The sequence below is a fragment of the Glycine max genome, chromosome 4 (assembly GCF_000004515.6).
Source record: "Glycine max cultivar Williams 82 chromosome 4, Glycine_max_v4.0, whole genome shotgun sequence".
Lineage (NCBI taxonomy): Eukaryota > Viridiplantae > Streptophyta > Magnoliopsida > Fabales > Fabaceae > Glycine > Glycine max.
The window spans coordinates 24,877,231-24,883,230 of NC_016091.4; positions in this window are offsets into that span (position 1 = coordinate 24,877,231).

Genomic DNA, 6,000 nt, shown 5'->3' on the forward strand with positions numbered 1-6,000 from the left:
AAGAAAAACTGAGATAATAAACTTTCAAATCCTTTTTTAGTGATTTTTTGTGGACGAGCTTGACTTGGCGGGTTGATTTTAGCCTTAGTTTCTCTTTAGTTATTAGTCAATTCAATTAAGAATGAGAAATCCCAAAGAGAAAGCGTCCGATTGATTTTTCGCTTTATTTTACTAAAAGGTATTTTTTGATTATTATATTATTATTTTACCTCTTTTTTGATTTCCAACGTGGTTACGGCACGACCAAACGGTCGGAATTCATTTTAACCATTGAAGAACAAAGAACGGATGAAGAACAGTGAATAACGGAGGAAAAGCTTCACGGATTTGCATACGGAAATATCTTGGAAGCGTTACGGAAGCACCTCGGCTTGGATTTTCTTCACGGAAAATTTTTTTTTCACCCAAAACAGCTGAAATACCTCACCAGGGGGATCGAAGACCCTTAGGACAACCCCCTTCAGCCTATTTATAGGAAAAAGGGGGAGCAGGTTGTCGCCCAGCTCGCCCAGGTGAGCTGGGTTGCTTCCTCCAGAAGCAATCCATCTTCAAAAAATCTTTCTGGAAGGCCCAATTCAAAATTTCGAAACTGCTATTTGCACCACCCCCAATTTTGATAAGTTCACCCCCCTTCTTTCGTAATTTACGGAAATGTTACGGAAGCCTCACGGAAGTATATAGGACTTGATTTTCTTCTTTTTTTCTCTTCCCTCTCACCCTTATTAAGTGAAATATGCTTATTTAGGGTTATGGGAATTTTACGGAAGCATGACGGGTGTCCCGGAAGTCCTAAAATCCCATTTTAAAACCAAATAGGGGAGGTGGTTGCCACCTAGCTCGCCCAGGCGAGCTACGTTGCTTCCACCTTAAGCAAGAAATTGCCTAGAAATCTGTAGAAGGTCCCAGATTATAAAATCACTATTTGCACCCCCATTTTACTAAATACACCCCCCTTTGCCCTTTTTTTTTCTAATTCTTTTTCCGTAATGTTACAAAACTTTACGAATTTCGTAACGATACTTATTTTCTTTCCGTAAGGTTACGAATCCTTACGGATCATGTATTTACTCTTTTTTGGCTTTCGAAGAAGTTACGGAAATTCACAGATTGCGCAACAACACCTCCTTTTGGTTTCCGCCACATTACAGAATTTCACGGATCGCGTAACCCTGCTTCCCTTTGATTTCCAGCGCGTCTCGGGACTTACATATCGTGCAACAAAGGGTGCCAAGTATCTTGAAGCGGCCAATCAAAGGTTGCATAATCATCAAATAATAATCCCCGGACGAAATTAGAGTATGAGAGGAAGACAAACGCGTTTCCTACTTGTTTTTAGACATCATTTCTCTCGCGTGATTTTCCTTTTTGCATAGATAGTTTAAATACTTGTTCATATTCACACTTAGATTTTCACACCAGACACCTATTCACTGAAATAGCTTACCAAGTAACACAAGTTCCCTGAGAGTTCGATACTCGATTCTTACCGTTTTATACAACTTATGCGATCCAGTGCACTTGTCGAAAGCGAACAAGTTTTTGGCGCCATTGTCATGGAACTTTTTTTTATTTGGAAAGTTAGATCGGTTTTAGGTGTCTATTCTTTATTCGTTATTCTTTGATTATATGTGAATATTTGTTCTTAATTCATATTTGTCTTCTCTTATTGGATTGGATAACCGCTGTGTGTGTTAGTATTTTATATGCATAGATCTCCCACAGGCAATTTAGTTCCTATGGACTTAGAAATTGAAGCTTCATTGAGAAGGAATAGGGTCGAGAGGAGAACGAAACTTCTGCAAGATAGAACAGTTGCATCCATTCTGGAGGAAGAAACTCATTTTTCTGATTCATTATCACCTGATTCACCATCATCAAGGGAATATGCTACTCCACTGCCTGAAACCACTAGCATGGTAGACGAGCAGCACCAGAGGATCACCCATGAGGATTATTCAAGCAGCTCAGTACCGCAATTCATTACTAGCATTACACGTCTTTAAGTGCAAGCTCACAACATCAACTACCCGCATTCTTTAATTCATTTAATATAGGGAAATTTATTCCAAGGATTACCTAATGAAGACCCTTATGCACATTTGGCAACGTTCATTGAAATATGCAACACTGTTAAGATTGCTGGTGTGCCAGATGAAGCTATTAGACTCAGCCTATTCTCATTCTCATTGGCAGGAGAGGCCAAAAGATGGCTCCACTCATTTAAGGGGGTAACAGTCTGAAAACCTGGGAAAAAGTTGTGGAAAAGTTCCTAAATAAATACTTCCCAAAGTCAAAGACTGCGAAAGGGAAAGTTGCAATCTCTTCATTTCATCAGTTCCCTGATGAATCTCTGAATGAAGCATTGGAGAGGTTGTTCGACTTCCGACAAGTGCACCGGATCGCACAAGTAGTATAAAATGGCAAGAACTGAGTATCGAACACTCGGGGAACTTGTGTTATTTGGTAAGCTATTTCAGCAAATAGGCGTCTAGTGTGTAAAAGTAAGTGTGAATATGAACAAGTGTATAAACTATCTGTGCAAAAAGAAAGAAAATCACGCAAGAGAAATGATGTGTAAACACAAGTAGAGAACATGTTGGTCTTCCTAATAGATGCCTGATGCTAAAAAGATATTCTCTATCTAACAATGCGCATGTGTTCTTATGGTGTTTCCTTAGATACTAAACCCCGATTCCTCATGATAGTTTAGCCTAATCTTGATCAAGCATTGTTCGTAGATTCCTCTTGTAAGACTAAACTCAACTAGGACCGCATCAAGACACACATACTCAACAAACTTATCACACCCCAATTCCTCGTGAAAGCACGACAACTCAGCCCTGCATTATCAAGGACTTTAGAGTCAGACCAGTTTCCACTATTGAATGACCCTAACAAAGCATGCATCTACGTGATCAAGGTAAAGGCATACTAGAATGAAAAGCAGATAGCATAACGAACACACAAAACATCATTAAATAGATAGAAATATATTTACATCAGGTACCGATAGGGAAGATCCAACAGAGGATTTAGCTTTCCATACCAGGAAGCCTTCTTAACAACAAAGAGAAGAACAAGATGAAAGATTGCAAAAATACAAGTGGTGAGGATGTCACCTTCACCTCTAGGATCTCACAATCACTCACAAACTCATCTCAAGCTCTCAAATCGGCTCCTACTTCAAGCTTTGGTCTCTGCAGATCTTAACACAGCAAAATCTCTCAAAAATCTCTGGAACTTGGACCTTTCTCTCTCAAGAAACCCTAGACATGCAAAGCTCTGAATCCCAGTCCAAACTCCTTCCACAAAATCTGATTTCAGGCTTAAATAGGTGGCCTTGTTCGTGCTTGTGCGCTTAGCGCACGTTAGTGATTTTTGGCTTAGCGCGCCTTTGTCACTTAGCGGATGAACTGAAGCAATGCTCTTAGCGAACTTGTACAACTCATCTTCTTTTGGATTCTTCCTCGCGCTTAGCCCAGGAGTGTTGCGCTTAGTGGATGCTCGCTAAGCCAGTATATTGGCTTAGCGAGAAGGTGAAAATAGCCTTTTCCAAAGCTTGGCTAATTAACCTGAAGTTGAGAGAAAATGATTATTAAACACACAAAATGAAAATACTAAGTATTTATTAACTATACTTAATAGAAAATACTTATAACATTACAAAATAACCATAAATTGGGAGAGTTTGATACAATTTATACAAGTTTTATACACAAAAGTTAGTCATTTTCACCGACTAACAAATGTTCAAAGGTTTATTGAGAAGAACTCCCACCCATGGTTTTCCGAGCCAATTCAATTGAATATGTTTATAGATGGGCTGAGACCACAAACCAAGCAACTGCTAGATGCTTCTGTAGGGGGGAATATTGTTGGATCAAGTGGCCTTAGAATAATTAAGAAGTGGGGGGGGGGGGGGGGTTGAATTAAATATTAAAGGGTCTTGACTAATTTAAATTTATCCTTCTTAATAATTCTAGATTCAATTAGGGTTTAAACTAAGTTATGAGAAAGTTATGAGAAGTAAAGAACACAAACAATAACTTAGACAAAAGTAAAGTGGAAATAAAAAGTACACAATGGAAATTAAAGAGTGTAGGGAAGAAGAAGACAAACACAAGATTTATACTAGTTCGGCAACAACCCGTGCCTACATCCAGTCCCCAAGCAACCACCGGTTCTTGAGATTTCCAATAACCTTGTAAAATCTGAAATTCTGATACTGGGGACAGATGTCGTACCGGATGTCACGACATCACGCTTCAGAACATGCAGATTGTATTTGACTGTATGAACAGATTAAACAAGTAAATAACACAAGAGAATTGTTAACCCAGTTCGGTGCAACCTCACCTACATCTGGGGGCTACCAAGCCAGGGAGGAAATCCACTAAAATAGTGTTAGTTCGAAGATCTAACAGCCACTGTTTACAACCTTCTCACCTAACCACTACCCGTGCAACCTCTACCTAAGAGCCACTCTTAGATATGAGAACCCCTCTCACTCCCTCTCAATCACACTCCCGTGTTTACAATTAAATCAAATACACACCAGAGATTACTCTCTGAACAATAGAGATCAACTCCACACACTATAGAGATCAACTCTACACACTCAGGTCCAACACTTGATGTTAGAGTAACATCAAGGTGGCTCACAAAACACTCAAGTCCCAAAACTCACAAAATAACTCTTCAATCCCGGACTTGGTAGAAAACTCGTGCAGCCTTCATGTTTATATAGCAGTGTGCGTATCTGGGCTGCAACTACTTGCGCTGGATGAGATCTATCTTTTTCCTGAAAATCTGCACTTAAAGATCTAAACGATACAGTTTGATCTTTTAGTTTTTATCTTTAATCTTTATTCCCTGAACGAACTCTTCTAGTTTGTAATTCGAACTTTAATTATCTTTTAATTCGTTCCTAAAGATAGATCATCTTATCTGCTGCTAACTGCACAATAATCTGTTAAAGATATAACAGATTTATGTGTCCAGTATTTTCGGGCTGGATGTCAGGACATCGTGTCCGACATCTTGGATCCTGCAGCTTCAATTCTTCATTTGACATTTTATCTTGCCTTGTGCATTGTGCAGCCCGATCTTATTCCTTGACATAACGTTGGACATCATGTGCAGCAACTCCAGCTTTCCTTCATTGTCTAAGTGCTTATGCTTTAACAAAATCTTAGCCAATCTTTTAAAACTCCGTAGAGCTAAGCATTAACAAAATCCTTTACAAGCAAAGATCCACAAGGGATGTACCCTCCCTTCTTCTCTTTGAACAACCAAGTGGATCTACGCTCCACTTGAACTGATCCACAAGAGATGTACCCTCTCTTGTTCTCAGTATAACAATCCAAGTAGATGTACGCTCTACTTGTACCACAAAGGATGTACGCTCCAAAGTGTTAAGACAAAGAATTCTTAGGCGGTTAGTCCCTTGAATTTTGTAAGGGGAAACAAAAGATATCTCAGACAGTTAGTCCTTTGAAATCTTTTGTCTAAAGGGAAAGGGAAGAATCAAAAGAATTCTCAGGCGATTAGTCCTTTGAATCTTTCTTCAAGAGGGGGAAGTGAGAATCAAAAGAATTCTCAGGCGGTTAGTCCTTTGAATCTTTTGTCAAGAGGGAGAAGGGATGAAAAGATAGCACACTTTTGTTTTCTGCAGAATTTCCACTTGCAGAAAAACAAAGTTTTGAAACAAAGTTTAGAAAGCTTTTTGGCAAAGAAAAAGCAATGGGCAATGGTTAGAGAAATATTGTGAAAAAGAATTGGTTTGAAGAATATCATATATGTCTTTTTTGAATGTGTGCCAAAGTCATGCTTTTATAGACTCTTCATGTCTGGCCAAAGAAACCATTGGAAGAGTTGTGACTTTAGAGAAAACCATGTTAAGAGTTATAACTCTTAACTTTTTCTTCAAAACTATTCACTGGTAATTGATTACCACAAAGGTGTAATCGATTACACAATGCATTTTATGAAAAGTTGTGA